Source organism: Pristiophorus japonicus, chromosome 5 (genome assembly GCF_044704955.1).
Source record: "Pristiophorus japonicus isolate sPriJap1 chromosome 5, sPriJap1.hap1, whole genome shotgun sequence".
NCBI lineage: Eukaryota > Metazoa > Chordata > Chondrichthyes > Pristiophoridae > Pristiophorus > Pristiophorus japonicus.
In genome coordinates this window covers 173,946,954-173,966,884 of record NC_091981.1, presented here as the reverse complement: position 1 = coordinate 173,966,884, position 19,931 = coordinate 173,946,954, and positions in this window count along the sequence as shown.

Sequence of the window (19,931 nt, the reverse complement as noted above, 5' to 3'; positions counted from 1 at the left end):
CCGGTATCGATGGAACTGGACACGGGGGCGAGTCAATCAATAATGAGCCAGAAGGCATTCAAGAAGTTGTGGAATACCAAGGCTGAGGCACCCAGGCTGAGTCCTGTCAATGCCAAGTAGCGCACGTACAGCAAAGAACTCATAACGGTGATTGGCAGTGCCACAATTAAAGTGTTGTATGATGGTGTGGGTCATGAGTTACTGCTCTGGATTGTCCCAGGCAATGGCCCAATGCTGTTCGGCAGGAAATGGCTTGAAAAAAAATCAGATGCGACTTGAACAACATCAAGGTGTTGTCGTCAGAGGAATATACATGTGCCCAAGTACTGAGCAAGTTCCCCTCGCTGTTCGAACCAGGCATCGGCAACTTCACGGGAACCAAGGTGCAGATCCACGTGGACTCAGATGCAAGACCCGTCCATCATAAAGCTCGGGCAGTTCCGTATGTGATGAGGGAGATGGCCGAAATCGAACTGGACAGACTCCAGCATGAAGGGATCATATCACCGGTTGAATTTAATGAATGGCCCAGCCCCATTGTTCCTGTGCTGAAAAGTAATGGCAGAGTCAGAATCTGTGGAGACTACAAGGCTATGATCAACAGGGTTTTGAAACAGGATCAGTACCCGTTAACAAAGACTGATGACTTGTTTGCAACCCAAACTGGACCTGATGTCGGCCTACATGACACAGGAGCTGGTCGAGATGTCGAAAAGGTTTACATGTATTATTAACACGCATAAAGGACTCTTTATTTAACACAGGTGACCTTTTGGGATTCGCTCGGCTGCAGCAATATTTCAGAGGAACATGGAGAGTCTACTGAAGTCTGTTCCCAGAAACATCGTGTTCCAAGGTGACATCCTGATCACAGGTTGTGACTCCGAGGAACATCTGAACAACCTGGAAGATGTTCTTCATTGTCTGGACAAAGTGGGATTCAGACTGAAATGCTTGAAGTGCCTCTTCGTGGCGCCAGAGGTTGAATTCCTGGGGAGGAAAATTGCTGCTTGTAAAGTCCTGTCCCCTCAGTACAGATTCACACGAGGCATGTAGTGAAGTCAAGGTCACTCTGGACCTGCACCTTTATTTCACAGCTCTGGAATGCCACACTTGCTTGAGACCTGTCCTTATATACCTGTCTCTTGCAAGTGCACCCATGGTGGTAAGGTATGCTGGTGGTTACAGGTCATATCTTATTAAAGTCATGTATAGCATGTTAGGATAGTTATATAAAATAATGTAAGATACATGACATCACCCTCCCCCAAGGTCTTATTGCCTTTATAGGTTCAGTCTCTCAGGTGGTCTACGCTCTCGCGTGGAGCGTCTGAGTTGTGGTTCAGTTGTTTGCCTTGGTGTCTGTTTTTCTTTGGGTGTGGTTGCTGGTATCTCGCCTGGGCTGTCTGATTCGATTGGTGTGATTGCTGTTGACTCACCTGGGCTGTCTGTTGGGATTGCCCTTTCCTCAGGTTGTTCCCTCTGTCTGTCCACCAGGTGTGGTGAGAGTTCCACATTGTAGTCTGCCTCTGGTTCCGCAGTGTTGTTGGTAAATCTGCTTTTGACTTGGTCTACATGCTTCCGGCAGGTTTTGCCATTGTCCATTTGTACTACCAGTAGCCTGTTTCCTTCCTTGCCCGTTACTGTCCCTGCAAGCCATTTGGGACCCCTGCCATAGTTTAGTACAAATACTTTGTCCCCTATCTCATTCCATCTCCCCTCGAATTTCTGTCATGGTACTCAGTCAGCTTATGGCGCTTTGCCTCAATGATTTTGTGCATGTCTGGGAGGATTAATGAGAGCCTTGTTTTTAAAGTCCTTTTCATCAACAGCTGCGCGGGGGGGATCCCAATCAGTGAGTGTGGACAAGATCTGTAGGCCAGCAGCAGTCGCGACAGGCGACCCTGCAGCGTGGGACCTTGGATTTTAAGCATGCCTTGTTTAATGATTTGCACTGCTCTCTCGGCCTGGCCGTTGGAGGCTGGCTTGAACGGTGCCGTCTTGACGTGATTTATGCCGTGGTCAATTATAAAGTCTTGGAATTCTGCGCTGGTGAAGCACGGACCATTGTCACTGACCAATGTGTCAGGGATTCCGTGCGTTGCAAACATGGTTGCGAGGCTCTCCACAGTGGTGGAGGTTGTGCTCGAGTTTAAAATGGTGCATTCGATCCACTTTGAAAATGCATTTACAACTACGAGGAATATTTTGCCCATGAATGGGCCCGCATAGTTTATGCGCACCCGTGACCATGATTTGGTAGGCCAGGGGCTCAGTGGAGCCTCCCTGAGTTGGGCACAAATGATGCACCTTCGGACGCAGAGTTCCAAGTCCGCATCAATATCAGGCCCCAGACGTGGGATCTGGCTATGGCCTTCATGAGAACGATCCCCGGGTGCTCGCGGTGGAGCTCCCAGACAAATGCCTCTCTGCCTCGCAGAGGCACGACTACTCGGCTGCCCCACATCAGGCAGTCTGCTTGTAGTGATAGCTCATGCATGCGCCTGTGAAAGGGTTTTAATTATTCAGGGCAGGCATCGCGAGCCTCTGCCCAGTCACCGGTTAGCACACATCTTTTTACTAAGGATAACGTGGGGTCGCTGGCCGTCCAGGCTCTGATTTGGCAAGCCGTCATGGGCGAACCTGTGGACTCAAAGGCATTGATTGCCATGACTATCTCTCAGTCCTATTCGTCAGACCCTTCCGTGGTCGGCAGGCGTAGCCTGCTGAGCGTGTCGGCACAGTTGTCTGTGCCTTTTTGTGTAGTCGTAGGACGCCAGCATGAGTGCCCACCGTTGAATTCGCGCCGGGGCATTGCCGGTTATTGCCTTGCTCTCGGACAGGAGGGACGTGAGGGGCGTGTGGTCGGTTTCTAATGCGAACTTGGCCCCGAAAAGGTATTGGTGCATCCTTTTGACACCGTACATGCACACGAGCGCCTCCTTCTCTACCATTCCGTACCGGCGCTCCGCCCGCGAAAGTGACCTAGAGGCATAAGCTATGGGTTGTAATTTGCCCGCACTATTGACATGTTGCAAAACGCACCCGACCCCGTACACTGACGCGTCGCATGTGAGAACTAGCTTTTTACCTGGGTCAAAGAAAGTCAAAACACTGTTGGAACACAGAACGTTGCGTGCCTTATTGAAGGCGCGTTCCTGGGCGTCCCCCCAAAACCAATCGCGCCCCTTCCTGAGTAGCACGTGGAGAGGCTCCAGCAGCGTGCTTAAGTTCTGCATAAAGTTCCCAAAGTAATTGAGTAGCCCGAGAAAGGCGTGCAGTTCTGAGACATTCCAAGGCCTGGAATTGCTTCTGTTTTGGACTCTGTTGGGCGGATTCCATCAACGGCAATCCTTCTGCCCAAAAATTCAACCTCTGGTGCGAGAAACAGGCACTTGGATTTCTTGACTCGTAGGCCTACCCGATCCAACCGCTTTAGTACTTCCTCCAAATTACGGAGATGGGAGTCGGTGTCCCTGCCCGTGATAGGTATGTCGTCTTGAAATACGATCGTCCCCGGGATGGACTTGAGCAGACTCTCCATGTTGTGCTGGAATATGGCAGCTGCCGACCTGATGCCGAATGGGCATCGATTGTACATGAAAAGGCCTCGATGTGTGATGATGGTGGTGAATAGCTTGGATTCCTCGGTCAATTCTTGCGTCATATACGCAGATGTGAGGTCTAATTTTGAGAAAAGATTACCTCCAGCCAATACGGCAAATAAGTCCTCCACTCTGGGCAGTGGGTACTGGTCCTGTAGGGAGACTCTGTTTATGGTAGATTTGTAGTCCCCACAGATTCGTACTTATCCATCAGGCTTCATGACTGGGACGATGGGACTTGCCCAGTCGCTAAATTCCACAGGTGATATAATGCCTTCCCGCAGAAGCCTGTCTAGTTAGTGTTCAATCTTTTCCCTAATCATAGGGTACAGCTCTGGCCTTGTGATAGACCAGTCTAGCATCCTGTGTGATGTAGATTTTGACTTTGGCCCCTTTGAAAGTGCCCACACCTGGCTGAAAGAGATGTTCAAATCGCTTTATAACTGTTGAGCAGGAGGTCCGTTCCTCTAATGACATGGCATGGACATCATCCCATTTCCAGTTTAGTTTTGCCAGCCAGCTTCTCCCCAGCAGTGCTGGGGGGTCTCCAGGGACAATCCACAGGGGAAGTCGGTTCACTGTCCCTTTGTGTGTGACAGAGAGCATGGCGCTGCCGAGGACTGGTACGATTTCTTTGGTATAGGTCCTTAGTGTGGTGTCGACCCTTGTGAGTTTTGGTCTGTCACTTTTAGGCGGCCACAGTTGTTCAAATTGTTGAGCGCCCATGAGAGATTGACTCGCTCCCGTATCCAGCTCCATGTTGACAGATATCCCGTTGAGTAGGACCCTCATCATTATAGGAGGCGTCCTGTTGTAGGAGCAGCGGCCATTGATCGTGTTGACCCGCTGTACGTCGGTGTCCCGGGTACTGTCCCCACCATCTTCTGGTCCACTTTCCGACCCATCCAGTTTGTATACCAGCCGAGCTTCCGTTTTTTTGCACATGCGGGCCAAATGCCCTGTATATTCACAATTTCTGCAAACAGCCTGCTGAAATCGACAACCTCTTGACAAGTGCCCACCCCCACACCTCCAGCACAGACCCTTTCTATTGTTTAAAGTGTTCCCAAAGATTTAAAGTGTTCCCAAAGAATGAGCTGCGTCTGGCTGATCTCTCTTGAGCTTCTCTCAATTTGTAGTTGATTGCTCGCATTGTGGGTTGATGAGGTGTGAACGGCCGTTCCTGTGGCCCTTGATGGCTTCTGTCTGCTGCCTGCCTGTTCTCCCGGTTTTGTCTGTGTATGGGGGTAGCAGCTTGTTTAGTGCTGTGAACTTCCTGTTCCAATATTTCGCTAGTTGTCGTACCTGCATTGTAAATCAATCTCGTTTCTTCTTCCCCTACCAAGAATGTCTGTGCAACCAGTGCTGCTGCCTCTAAGGTCAGGTTCTTGGTCTGTATGAGCTTTTGGAATATGCTTGCATGGCCTATTCCTTCAATGAAAAAGTCTCTCAGCATTTCTCTCCTGAGTTCATCGGAGAACTCACATAAAATAACCAACCTCCGAAGTTCCGCCATGAAGTCGGGTATGCTCTGGCCCACACAGCGTCTGTGGTTGTAGAACCTGTGTCTGGCCATGTGTAGGCTGCTCGCTGGCTTCAGGTGGTCTCTTACCAGTGTGCTCAATTCTTCAAACGACTTGCTTGCTGGTTTCTCGGGTGCCAACAGATCCTTCATTAAAGCGTATGTTTGAGCCACAGCTGGTCAAGAGATGGGCTCTTCTCTTGTCTGCCTTATCGTGGCCTAACCAGTCTTTGGTTGCAAAGCTTTGCTGGAGCCTTTCTATAAAGTCCTCCCAATTGTCTCCCGCATTGTACTTTTCATCTGATCCGTTGTTCGCCATTCTGTGGATTCTGTAATCCTGTAACCCATCGCCACTGTGAAGTCCTGTCCCCTCAGTACAGATTCACACGAGGCATGTAGTGAAGTCAAGGTCACTCTGGACCTGCACCTTTATTTCACAGCTCTGGAATGCTGCACTTGCCTGAGACCTGTTCTTATATACCTGTCTCTTGCAAGTGCACCCCTGGTGGTAAGGTATGCTGGTGGTTACAGGTTATATCTTATTACAGTCATGTATAGCATGTTAGGATGCAGTTATATATAATAATGTAAGATACATGACACTGCTGACGGCATCAGGCCCATGGACGTGAAAACCAAGGTCATCAAGAATGCACCCAAGCCACAGAATGTGACGGAGCTGCATTTGTTCCTGGGTCTACACAACTACCGGTAACTTCCTACCTAAATTGAACACCTTATTAAAACCACTGCATGTGCTGCGAAGAAAGGATGACAACTGGGTGTGGGGTGCGTCTCAAGACAGAGCTTTTGAGAAAGTCACTAATCTGCTTTGCTCTAACAAGCTGCTGATACATTTTGACCCAAGTAAACGTTTAGTATTGGCCTGTGATGCTTCGTCATATGGAATTGGTTGCATACTCCAACAAGCTAATGAGTCGGATAAACTTCAACCAGTCGTGTATGCTTCAAAAAGTTTGTCTAAAGCGGAAAGAGCCAACAGCATGGTAGAGAAAGAAGCACTAGCCTGTGTGTATGGGGTTAAAAAGATGCATCAATACCCATTTGGTCTTCGGTTTGAACTGAAGACAGATCACAAGCCGTTCATTTCACTTTTCTCTGACAACAAAGTTACCAATACCAATGCTTCATCCCACATCCAGAGGTGGGCGCTGCCATTATCAGCTCATGATTAGGTCATTTGCCATAGACCTGGCACTGAGAATTGTGCCGATGCTTTGAGCCATCTGCCGTTGCCCCACCGGAGGTGAAAACGCCACAACCGGCAGACCTATTGTTAGTTATGGATGCTTGTGAGTGTAAATAGACCCCTGTCACGGCTCAACAAGTAAGACCTGGACCAGCCAGGACCCGATTTTAAATCGGTGGTGAAGAGTTTCATCCTCAAAGGTGATTGGTCTGCCATACCCAAGCAAATGTGGGAGGAGACCAAACCTTACATCCGTCGCAAAGACGAACTGTCTATTCAGTCGGATTGTATACAGTGGGGCAATCGTGTTGTTATGCCCAAGAAAGGGAGAGAGAAATTTGTACGTGAGCTACACAGCACACATCCCGGCATTGTAATGATGAAAGCCATCATCAGGTTTCATGTATGGTAGCCGGGAATTGACTCTGAGCTGGAATCATGTCAGCATCAGTGCAACACTTGCATACAGCTCAGCAAAGCACCAGCGGAATTGCCGCTGAGTCTGTGATCGTGGCCGTCCAAACCATGGTCCAGGATCCACAGACTTTGTAGGTCCCTTCCTGGGGAAGATATTTTTAATTGTGGTGGATATATATTCGAAGTAGATAGAGTGTATAATCATGTCATCCAGCACATCCACAGCTACGATTGAGAATCTCAGTGTCATGTTCGCGACACATGGTCTGCCTGACATCGTTGTTAGCGACAATGGATCATGCTTCACCAATCAGGAGTTTCAAGAGTTCTTGAAACTCAATGGTATCAAACATGCAAGGTCAGCACCATTCAAACCTGCATCCAATGGGCAAGCAGAACGTGCTGTCCAAATCATAAAGCAGAGTATGAAGTGAGTAACCCAAGGGTCACTACAGACCTGTCTGTCATGCATACTGCTTAGTTACAGGACAAGACCACACACGCTTACCGGGGTCTCGCCTGCTGAACTAATGAAGAAGAGAGGTCTTAAGACCAAGCTATCTCTTGTACACCTTGACTTGAATAATCATGTTGAATATAGAAGACAAAATCAGCAAGGTATCATGATCGCGCAGCTGTGTCACGCGATATTTCTGTAAATGATCCTGTATGTTCTGAATTATGGTCAGGGTCCCAAGTGGATTGCTGGTACTGCCATGGCCAAGGAGGGCAACAGAGTATTTATTGTCAAGTTCAAAAATGGGCAACAGGCAGGAAACATATGGATCAGACAAAGCTGCAGCACACAGACGAACTGGAAAGTCGGAGGAATAGATAATCGACGACCAACCAACCTAGTCCCAGTCATCAGAGGACTCAGTGGTCATCAATCACTTGATGGGACTTTCAATCACTGACATGACCATTGCCACTCCCACCAGGTCAGCCACCCAGCCACCAGTCACAACAGACTCTGAACACTCACCTAAGGCAGGAGTTGAACTGAGACAGTCAACCCGGGAGCGTAAAACACCGGACCATCTCCAGGGGAAGGCAGCAGCAGCCAAGTTCATGGCACCGTGGGTGGCTCTGCTGCACAGGAGGGTAGGAAAAAGAGAGAGAGCTATTGTGATAGGGGATTCTATTGTAAGGGGGATAGATAGGAGTTTCTGCAGTCGCAACCGAGACGCCAGGATGGTATGTTACCTCCCTGATGCAAGGGTCAAGATGTCTCGGAGCGGCTGCAGGGCATTCTGGAGGGGGAGGGTGAACAGCCAGTTGTCGTGGTGCATATAGATACCAACGATATAGGTAAAAAGCGGGATGAGGTCCTACAAGCTGAATTTAGGGAGCTAGGATTTAAATTAAAAAGTAGGACCTCAAAAGGTAGTAATCTCAGGATTGCTACCAGTGACACGTGCTAGACAGTAGAAATAGCAGGATAGCGAAGATGAATACGTGGCTTGAGGAGTGGTGCAAGAGGGAGGGATTCAAATTCCTGGGACATTGGAACTGGTTCTGGGGGAGGTGGGACCATTACAAACCGGACGGTCTGCATCTGGACAGGATCGGAACCAATGTCCTAGGGGGAATGTTTGCTAATGCTGTTGGGGAGGGGTTAAACTAATATGACAGGGGGATGGGAATCTATGCAGGGAGACAGAGGAAAATAAAATGGGGGCAGAAGCTAAAGATAGAAAGGAAAATAGTAAAAGTGGAGGGCAGAGAAACCCAAGGCAAAAATCAAAAAGGACCACATTACAGCAAAATTCTAAAGGGACAAAGCGTGTTAAAAAGACAAGTCTGAAGGCTCTGTGCCTCAATGAGAGGAGTATTCATAATAAGGTGGATGAATTAACTGCACAGGCAGCTACTAATGATTATGATATAATTGGGATTACGGAGACATGGCTCCAGGGTGACCATAAGAACATAAGAATATAAGAATTAGGAACAGGAGTAGGACATCTAGCCCCTCGAGCCTGCTCCGCCATTCAATAAGATCATGGCTGATCTGGCCGTGGACTCAGCTCCACTTGCCCACCCGCTGCCCGTAACCCTTAATTCCCTTATTGGTTAAAAATCTATCTATCTGTGATTTGAATACATTTAATGAGCTAGCCTCAACTGCTTCCTTGGGCAGAGAATTCCACAGATTCACAACCCTCTGGGAGAAGAAATTCCTTCTCAACTCGGTTTTAAATTAGCTCCCCCGTATTTTGAGGCTGTGCCCCCTAGTTCTAGTTTCCCCAACCAGTGGAAACAACCTCTCTGCCTCTATCTTGTCTATCCCTTTCATTATTTTAAATGTTAAGATAAGATCACCCCTCATCCTTCTGAACTCCAACAAGTAAAGACCCAGTCTACTCAATCTATCATCATAAGGTAACCCCCTCATCTTCAGAATCAGCCTAGTGAATCGTCTCTGTACCCCCTCCAAAGCTAGTATATCCTTCCTTAAGTAAGGTGACCAAAACTGCACGCAGTACTCCAGGTGCGGCCTCACCAATACCCTATATAGTTGCAGAAGGACCTCCCTGCTTTTGTACTCCATCCCTCTCGCAGTGAAGGCCAACATTCCATTCGCCTTCCTGATTACCTGTTGCACCTGCAAACTAACTTTTTGGGACTCATGCACAAGGACCCCCAGGTCCCTATGCACCGTAGCATGTTGTAATTTCTCCCCATTCAAATAATATTCCCTTTTACTGTGTTTTTTCCCCCAAGGTGGATGATCTCACACTTTCCAACATTGTATTCCATCTGCCAAACCTTAGCCCATTCGCTTAACCTATCTAAATCTCTTTGCAGCCTCTCTGTGTCCTCTACACAACCCGCTTTTCCACTAATCTTTGTGTCATCTGCAAATTTTGTTACACTACACTCTGTCCTCTCTTCCAGTTCATCTATGTATATTGTAAACAGTTGTGGTCCCAGCACCGATCCCTGTGGCACACCACTAACCACCGATTTCCAACCCGAAAAAGGACCCATTTATCCCAACTCTCTGCTTTCTGTTAGCTCGCCAATTCTCGATCCATGCTAATACATTTCCTCTGACTCCGCGTGCCTTTATCTTCTGCAGTAACCTTTTGTGTTGCACCTTATCGAATGCCTTTTGGAAATCTAAATGCACCACATCCATCGGTACACCTCTATCCATCATGCTCGTTATATCCTCAAAGAATTCCAGTAAATTAGTTAAACATGATTTCCCCTTCATGAATCCATGCTGCATATGCTTGATTGCACTATTCCTATCTAGATGTCCCGCTATTTCTTCCTTAAATGATAGCTTCAAGCATTTTCCCCACTACAGATGTTAAACTAACCGGCCTATAGTTACCTGCCTTTTGTCTGCCCCTTTTTTTTTTTTTTTTTTTAAAAACAGAGGCGTTACATTAGCTGCTTTCCAATAAGCTGGTACCTCCCCAGAGTCCAGAGAATTACGGTAGATGATAACAAATGCATCTGCTATAACTTCCGCCATCTCTTTTAATACCCTGGGATGCATTTCATCAGGACCAGGGGACTTGTCTACCTTGAGTCCCATTCGCCTGTCCAGCACTACCCCCCTAGTGATAGTGATTGTCTCAAGGTCCTCCCTTCCCACATTCCTGTGACCAGCAATTTCTGGTATGGTTTCTGTGTCTTCCACTGTGAAGACTGAAGCAAAATAATTGTTTAAGGTCTCAACCATTTCCACATTTCCCATTATTAAATCCCCCTTCTCATCTTCTAAGGGACCAATATTTACTTTAGTCACTCTTTTCCGTTTTATATATCTGTAAAAGCTTTTACCATCCATTTTTATGTTTTGCGCAAGTTTACCTTCGTAATCTATCTTTCCTTTCTTTATTGCTTTCTTAGTCATTCTTTGCTGTCGTATAAAATGTTCCCAATCTTCTATTTTCCCACTAACCTTGGCCACCTTATATGCATTGGTTTTTAATTTGATACTCTCCTTTATTTCCTTGGTTATCCACGGCTGGTTATCCCTTCTCTTACCGCCCTTCTTTTTTTTACAGGGAAATTTCCAAGGCTGGGAACTCAACATCCAGGGGTATTCAACATTCAGGAAGGATAGATTGAAAGGAAAAGGAGGTGGGGTAACGTTGCTGGTTAAAGAGGAAATTAACACAATAGTAAGAAAGGACATTAGCTTGGATGATGTGGAATCTGTATGGATTGAGATGCGGAATAGCAAAGGGCAGAAAACGCTAGTGGGATTTGTGTACAGACCAAACAGTAGTAGTGAGGTTGGGGATGGCATCAAACAAGAAATTATGGATGTGTGCAATAAAAGGTACAGCAGTTATCATGGGAGACTTTAATCTACATATAGATTGGGCTAACCAAGATTTCCTGGAGTGTATTAGGGATGGCTTTCTAGACCAATCTGTCAAGGAACCAACTAGAGAGCTGGTCATCCTAGACTGGGTGTTGTGTAATGAGAAAGGACTAATTAGCAATCTTGTTGCACAAGGCCCCCTCCGGGGAGCTGGCCCCCGAGCGACCATTTCCCCCCTGGCCTTGCTGCAGCCCACTCATGCCTGGTGCCTCACTCTGTGCAGATCCCACTTTTACACTGGCCTTTAAAGTTCAGGTAGTGCCAGTTTATGAGCTGGTGTCTACGAGTGAGAAATGCAGTGATGTGCTGTCTTCTTCCTCCTCTGCTTTTCCCCCCTCGCTGCCAGCAGTGTCCTTGGGGACAGGCTGCTCGTTGATTATCTGAAAGGACAGAGACACAAGAGTTGGGTTATGGTGAGGGTGGAAGCCAGAAATGCATGCATACAGCATGAGCAGTTTGTGTGTGAGAAAAGATTGTGGGCAGAGTGGGAAGTGAGATGTGAGAAGAAGGATTAAGAATGATCATACCATTGTTGACCCCAAAGTGTTGAACTTCACCAGTGACCATGCCCCCTACCACATGGCACCCAATGATCTCAAGCACTCGCTCTTCAAGTTGGCTTAGGTGTTGAAGGTCTGCTTGGCCCTCTCCTGCTCCCAGCAGTTATGTTCAAACTTGGCCTGCAAGAGAGTGAAGTGTTGAGTGAGTTTAGTGCAATTTGTTTGGGTGGTGTTCCTGCCATTGTTGAATAGCCAGCATTGTGAGCAAGGTGCGAGTGTTGATAGGTAGAAATTGTTGCTTTGTGAGTGCTATGGCAGTGTGTGAAGCTTGTGGTGCAGATGGTAGTATGTAGCATTTGCTGATACCTTCACTCACCTTAACCACCCATAGGAGGTCATTAAACTTCTTCCGGCACTGGTGTGAGTCCTGGCAACAACAGTGCTGGCCATGACATGGTCCACTATCTCATGCAACATGGTCCCAGATGTGTGTGGTGAGAGCCTCCTGCCAGTTTGCTGGTACAGCACCATCCGTCTTCTCCCCACCACAGAGACAATGCATCAAGACCTTCATCAGAGAAACTACAAGCTCTCTCCCTCTGTCTATGTTCTACCATCACTACTTGTAAGTGTTGCTTCTCCATCTGCCTCTTCACTGTGCTGTTGGGGCAACTGAACAGCCTAGCAGCTAGACAAGGAGGTGCTGCAGCTTTAATGCACCTTCCCTTTAAGTAGTGGGAAAAGCCTGTGACTAACATGATTGAATTGGACTGGCCCCAATATTGGTCCACCTGTTCAGTGTAATGCCAATGAGCAACAGCTTTAGCACTGCAATCATGACTATAATCATGTTAATTAAAAATGAGGATGAATTTTGAATCTTTACTAGACCATTTTCAGGTGGCGCAGCTTATGCAGTCTTAACACTGCCACTTTATTGGCTATATCAATTTTTAGCTCGCTGCTCTTATATAATAACCAAAATGACATTGGCCTTTTTAAGGGTATTTTCTACTTGCACTTAATAGGCAGTTATCAATGTCAAGTTCTATCTATTTTTATAATAATCTAATGTGTCATTCTCACATGCACCACCATAGTTTTATAAGAAGTGGCTCAGATAGGGCAGTTGATCTCAGACATCCAAATCATGAATAAAGATAAAGATCATATTAAAACAACACCAATTAATATAACTGATTGTTTTTTTTAATAGAATGAGACAAACACTCTATACTTGTGCAATATTTACTGTAACAGTCAAGGATAATGGCTGAGGCTTGTACTAAGGTTACCGTGCCCTCCTGGTAGCCATTCAAGTGGGCCCAGCATCGTTCCAGAGGAATTTTATACCTATTCACTAACATCCCTTCCACAGGTTAGCAATGCCCAATAAGACATTGACCTATTTCTGTTTCAAGGATCACTGAACTCCTCTTAGTTAGACCGAACAAGCTGTAATTTAATAGAATATGTACTAGAATCAAGTTGAGATATATTAGCCAGTCAACAAATTCTGGGACAAAGGAGATGGAAGTATTACAATTGTTATTCATTCATCGGAGTTGGCCATTGCTGGCAAGACCAGTATTTATTGCTCATCACTAATTGCCCTGGAGAAGGTAGTGCTGAGCCCCCTTCTTGAACCACTGCAGTCTGGGTGGTGAAGGTACTTCCACAGTGCTGTTAGGGAGTTCCAGGATTTTGATTCAGCAACGATGGAAGGAATGGCGATATATTTCCAAGTCAGGATGTTGTGTGATTTGAAGGGAACTTGGAGGTGGTGGTGGTGACCCATGCTGCTCTTGTCCTTCTAGGTACTAGAGGTCACGGGTTTGGGAGATGCTGTCGAAGAAGCCTTGGCTAGTTGCCACAGTGCATCTTGTAGATGGTACACACTGCAGCCACGGTGCACCAGTGGCGGAGGGAGTGAATGTTTAAGGTGGTGGATGGGGTGCCAATCAAGAGGGCTGCTTTGTCCTGGATGATGTCAAGCTTCTTGAGTGATGTTGGAGCTGCACTCATCCAGACAAGTGGAGAATATTCCATCACACTCTCGACTTGTGCCTTGTAGATTTGTGGAGTCAGGGAATGAGTCACTCACCGCAGAATATCCAGCCTCTGACCTGCTTTTGTAGCCATAGTATTTATGTGGCTAATCCAGTTAAGTTTCTGGTCAATGGTGACCACCTGGATGTTGATTGTGGGGGATTCAGCATTGATAATGCCGTTGAATATCTCTTTTGTTGGAGCTGGTCATTGCCTGGCACTCGTGTGACATGAATATTACTTGCCACTTATCATCACAAGCTTGAATGTTGTCAAGGTCTTGCTGCATGCGAGCACAGACTGCTTCATTATCTGAGGAGTTGTGAATGGAACTGAACACTGTGCAATCCCCACCTATGACATTATGATGGAGGGAAGGTCATTGACAAAGCATTGAAGTTGGTTGGGCCTAGGACATTGTCCTGAGGAACTCCTGCAGCGATGTCCTGGAGCTGAGATGATGATATTAAATGGAGAAAGTTAGAGAAATCATATTGCCCTGAAATCCCACACGACTACTGCCAGTCTCCCATGGTAATATTGGCAGGAGATCAGTGGAAACGCTAGGGAAATGGTATAAGCACACAGAAAACACACAGAATTTCAGGGTCTATGGGGTAGAAATTGGTATACCTCTAGAGTCTCCCAAGGATCTATCCTTGGCCCCCTCCTGTTTCTCATCTACTTGCTACCCCCGGCGACATCATCCGGAAACACAATATCAAGTTACACATGTACGCCGATGACACCCAGCTCTACTTCTCCATACCTCTCCTGGCCCCTCCACGGTCTCTGATTGATCACACTGCCTGTCCGACATCCAGTACAGGATGAGCAGAAATTTCCTCCAGCTAAATATTGGGAAGACCAAAGCCTTTGTTTTTGGTCCCTACCACAAACTCTGTTCCCTAGCCACCAACTCAATCCCTCTCCCTGGCAACTGTCTGAGGCTGAGCCAGACATTCTCAACCTTACCTGACACCAAGATGAGCTTCTGACTATATATCCACTCCATCACCAATACCGTCTATTTCCACCTTTGTAACATCGCCCAACTTTGCCCCTACCTCAGTTCTTACCCACAGACTTAATTATTTCAATGCTCTGCTGGGTGGCCTCCCATCTTCTACTCTACATAAATTTGAGCTCAACCAAAACTCGTCGGCCTGTATCCTAACTCACACCAAGTCCCACTCACTCATCATCCCTGTGCTCGCTGACCTACATTGGCTCCCAGTCTGGAAACGCCACAATTTTAAAATTCTCATCCTGGTTTTCAAATCCCTCCATGGCCTCATAATCCCTCCATGGCCTCATTCCTGCCTAGATCTGTAGCCTCTACAGCTCTACAAGCCTTCGCAATCTCTGTGCTCTTCCAATTCTGGCCTCTTGTGTATCCCCTATTTTAATCGCTCCATCACTGGAGGCTGTGCCTTCATCTGCCTAGGCCCTCAGTTCTGGAATTCCTTCCCTAATCCTGTCTCCCTCACTATCTTTCTTTTCCTCCTTTAGGACGCTCCATACCTCTTTGTTCAAGCTTTTGGTCATCTGTCCTAATATCTCCTTATGGGGCTTGGTGCCACATTTTTGTCTGATAATTGCTCCTGTGAAGCGCCTTGGGATATTTTACTACATTAAAGATGCTATGTAAATATAAGTTGTTGTATACATTACATCTGATTTCTGAGTACCATATTGGCAACCAGTGACTTACAAGTGCCTGGAGTATCCACCTAAAACAAACGTTAGGTCCTTTGACAATACTAATCAGGGACATAATGCCTATTTCAAGGCCTATTGTCAAATTGGGCAGAAGCTGAGTAAAGCAAGCTGCACCTAGTTTTACCTGATCACTGGACACTGCCGAAGAAAACATGTTTTTATTTTTTATTTACGGGAATCTGAAAACATGAGGAGCAGGAGTGTACTTTCTTTCTGCAGAGCATTACCGCAGGTTACTGCTAACCTGCCCTCACCTCCACCCGACCCTCTCCTGCCACACTGTTCACCTACCCCCCACAACCATTCAGGACCTATTGAGGGTGCTGGCATCACAGCCAGCCCAAATTGGTGACCTCCAAATTTGTGAGTTGCATCATCCTCCTCCTCAAAAAAACAATGGTCAACCCCTTTGTTCTTGCAAACTACCATCGTATCCAAAGTCTTTCGATATGGTGTCCCCTCCCAAACTGACAGAGCAAATGAGTTCAAGAAAGAAAAACTTGGATTTGTATAGCGCCTTTCACAACCGCCGGACATCTCAAAGTGCTTTACAGCCAATGAAGTACTTTTGGAGTGCAGCCACTGTTGTAATATGGGAAGAGGCAAATAGATGCGTTTCTGGAGACAGAAGGGATGGACCTGATGGGACAAATGATCTTTGCCTGTTCCTAAACATGCTCGTGTTATTGAATTTCTTCCAATGGTCATTGCCTGGCACTTGTATGGTGCAAATGTTACTTGTCACTTACCAGCCCAAGCCTGAATGTCATCCAGGTCTTGCTGAATGCGGGCATGGACTGTTTCATTATCTGAATATTGTGTTCCTAACACAGATAAGACTGCACACAGGGAGGTTAAAGTAACAGTGACCTCGGTCTTTATTAAGACACTCCAGAGTGAGGAACAGGCCTTAGGGGCCGGCTTATATACAGTGCTCCCAAGGGATGCTGGGGTCCCTTGGGACTTCAGGGGATGCGTTCCCTGGTGGCGGAACATGGGAGTGCATGCTTTACAGATACACAACATCACTCCCCCACCAAAGTCAAAGTGAAAACTATTTACAAGGTGAGGCGATCGGGAGCCTTTCTTTCCCTGGTGGACCGCCTGGGTACAAATGTCTGTTCTGGTGTGTTGCTGTGCTCTCGCTGGGCTGGGGTGTTGTTGGCCCTGCAGGGCTGCTGGGTAGGCCTGGCCTTGCTGGGCTGTTGGGCGTGATGGGTTCAATTTCCTGGTCCGGAGTGGTGTCGTTGATCCTTTGGGTGTGTGTTGTGGGCTCGAAAAAGATGGTGTCTGCTGTGGGTTGTTCAGGGCAGTCTGTGAACCACAGCCTCATTTGGTCCAGGTGCTTTCCACAAATTTGTCCATTGTCGAGTTTGACTACAAACACCCTACTCCCTTCTTTAGCTATCACCGTGCCCGCGATCCACTTGGGACCATGTCCGTAGTTTAGCACATACACAGGGTCATTCAGATCAATTTCCAGTGACATTGATTTGACATTGATGGCGCGACCATCGTTTACATTTTGTTACTGCCGCCTGCTCTCTACCTGATCATGCAGGTTGGGGTGAACTAGCGAGAGTCTGGTTTTAAGTGTCCTTTTCATGAGTAGCTCAGCCGGGGCATCCCTGTGTGCGAGTGGGGTCTCGTGCGGTAGCTGAGCAGTACTCGGGACAGGCGGGTTTGGAGTGAGCCTTCTGTGACTCGTTTAAGGCTGTTTGATTGTTTGTACTGCCCGCTCTGCCTGCCCATTGGAGACTGGTTTAAACGGGGCCAAGGTGACATGTTTGATCCCATTGCGGGTCATGAATTCTTTAAATTCGGCACTGGTGAAACATAACCCGTTGTCACTGACCAGTATGTCAGGCAGGCCATGGGTGGCAAACATGGGCGTCAGGCTTTCAATGGTGGCGGTGGCGGTGCTTCCCGACATTATTTCACATTCAATCCATTTTGAAAAAGCATCCATCACCACCAGAAACATTTTACCAAGAAACGGGCCCACATAGTCGACATGGATCCTCAATCATGGTCTGGAGGGCCAGGACCACAAACTTACTGGTGCCTCTCTGGGCGCGTTGCTCAACTGAGCTCATATGCTGCATTGCCATACACAGGACTCGATACCGGGCCACCACACATGGGATCTGGCTATCACTTTCATCATTACTATACCCGGGTGTGTGCTGTGGAGACCCAAGATGAACGTCTCCCTGCCCTTTTTGGGGAGCACTATGCAGTTACCCCACAACAGGCAGTCTGCCTGAATGGACAGCTTGTCCTTTCGCCGCTGGAACTGCTTGATTAGCTCTTGCATTTCAACGGGGATGCTGGCCCAGCTCCCATGCAATACACAGTTTTTTTACTAGGGACAGCAGAGGATCTTAGCTGTTCCAAGTCCTAATCTGGCAGGCAATGACAGGTGATTTATCATTTTCAAATGCTTCCATGACCATCAACAAGTCTGTGAGCTGTGCCACCATCAACAAGTTTGCAGGCTGCGACATTTCCACCCACGTGGTGGGCAAGGGTAGCCGACTGAGAGCATCCGCACAGTTCTCGGTGCCTGGCCTGTGGCGGATGGTATAGCTATATACTGATAGCGCGAGTGCCCACCTTTGTATGCGGGCTGAGGCATTAGTATTTATCCCCTTGTTTTCAGCGAACAGGGATATGAGGGGCTTGTGATCGGTTTCCAGCTCAAATTTGAGGCCAAACAGGTACTGATGCATTTTCTTTACCCCAAACACACACGCTAATGCCTCTTTCTCAATCATGCTGTAGGCCCTCTCGGCCTTAGACAAGCTCCTGGAGGCATAGGCAACAGGTTGCAACTTCCCCGCAATGTTAGCTTGTTGTAATACACACCTGACTCCGTATGACAACGCATCACATGATAGCACAAATCTTTTACATAGGTTATACAATACAAGCAGCTTGTTGGAGCATAAAATGTTTCTGGCTTTCTCAAAAGCAATTACTTGTTTTTTTCCCCATATCCAGTTCTCACCTTTAAGCAATAACACATGTAGGGGCTCGAAGAGGGTGCTTAACCCCGGTAGGAAGTTTCCAAAATAGTTGAGGAGTCCCAGGAACGACCGCATCTCCGTGATGTTCTGTGGCCTGGGCGCGTTCCTGATAGCCTCTGTCTTGGCATCTGTGGGCCGAATGCCGTCCGCCGTGATCTTTCTCCCCAAAAACTCCACTTCTGTTGCCATGAAGATGCATTTTGACCTCTTCAGCCACAGCCCTATGCGATCCAGTCGCTGGAGGACCTCCTCCAAGTTTTGTAGGTGCTCGACGGTGTCCCGACCCGTGACCAATATTTTGTCCTGAAAAACCACCGTGCATGGTACTGACTTGAATAGGCTCTCCATGTTTCTCTGGAAGATCGCTACAGCCAACCGAATTCCAAACGGGCATCTGTTGTAGATGAACAGTCCCTTGTGCGTGTTGATGCAGGTGAGGCCCTTCGAAGACTCCTCCAGCTCCTGCGTCATGTAGGCCAAAGTCAGGTCAAGCTTGGTGAACGTCTTGCCTCCTGCCAGCGTCACAAATAGGTCGTCTGCCTTAGGTAGTGGGTATTGGTCCTGTAGCGAGAAATGATTAATAGTTACTTTATAATCGTCGCAAATCCTGACCGTGCCATCACTTTTGAGTACTGGAACAATCGGGCTGGCCCACTCGCTGAATTCCACTGGGGAGATGATGTCCTCGCGTTGCAGCCTGTCCAGCTCGATTTCCACTCTCTCCCTCATCATGTGAGGTACCGCTCGCGCCTTGCGGTGAATGGGTCGTGCCTCTGGGGCCAAGTGGATCCGCACCTTCACCCCGGAAAAGTTTCCAATGACTGGCTCAAAAAGGGAAGGAAATTTGTTAAGAACCTGGGTACATGAAGCCTCATCGACATGTGATAGCGCTCGCACGTCATCCCAGTTCCAGTGGATTTTGCCCAGCCAGCTCCTTCTAAGCAGTGTGGGGCTATCGCCCGGGATAATCCAGAGTGGCAATTCGGGCACCGTGCCCTCATAGGTGACCTTGACCATGGCGCTGCCCAGGTCAGTGATGAGCTTTTTGGTGTACATTCTCAGTTTCGTGTGGATGGGGCTCAGGGCTGGTCTGAGTGCCTTGTTGCACCAGAGTCTTTCAAACATCTTTTTACTCATGATGGATTGGCTAGCGCCAGTGTCCAGTTCCATGGTTATGGGTAAGCCATTCAATTTTACACTTAGCATTATAGGTGGACATTTCGTCAAAAATGTGTGCACCTCATGTACTTCAGCATCTGCCTCCTCTCTCTGAGGTTCGAAATTGCTTTGATCCACCATGGTCCGATCTTCCTCTGCCACATGGTGGTTAGCAGGTTTTGCAGAGCTTGCAGCTCGATTGCAAGCTCATTGGAGGTGCCCCATTGTTCCACAGCTCTTGCAAACATACCCTTTGAAGTGGCATGAATAGGCTGAATGGAAGCCTCCACAATACTAACAAGGTGTGAATTGCCTTGCATTCATCCTTTATTGCGGACTCTGAGTCATCTGGGTCACCTGAGGCCTGC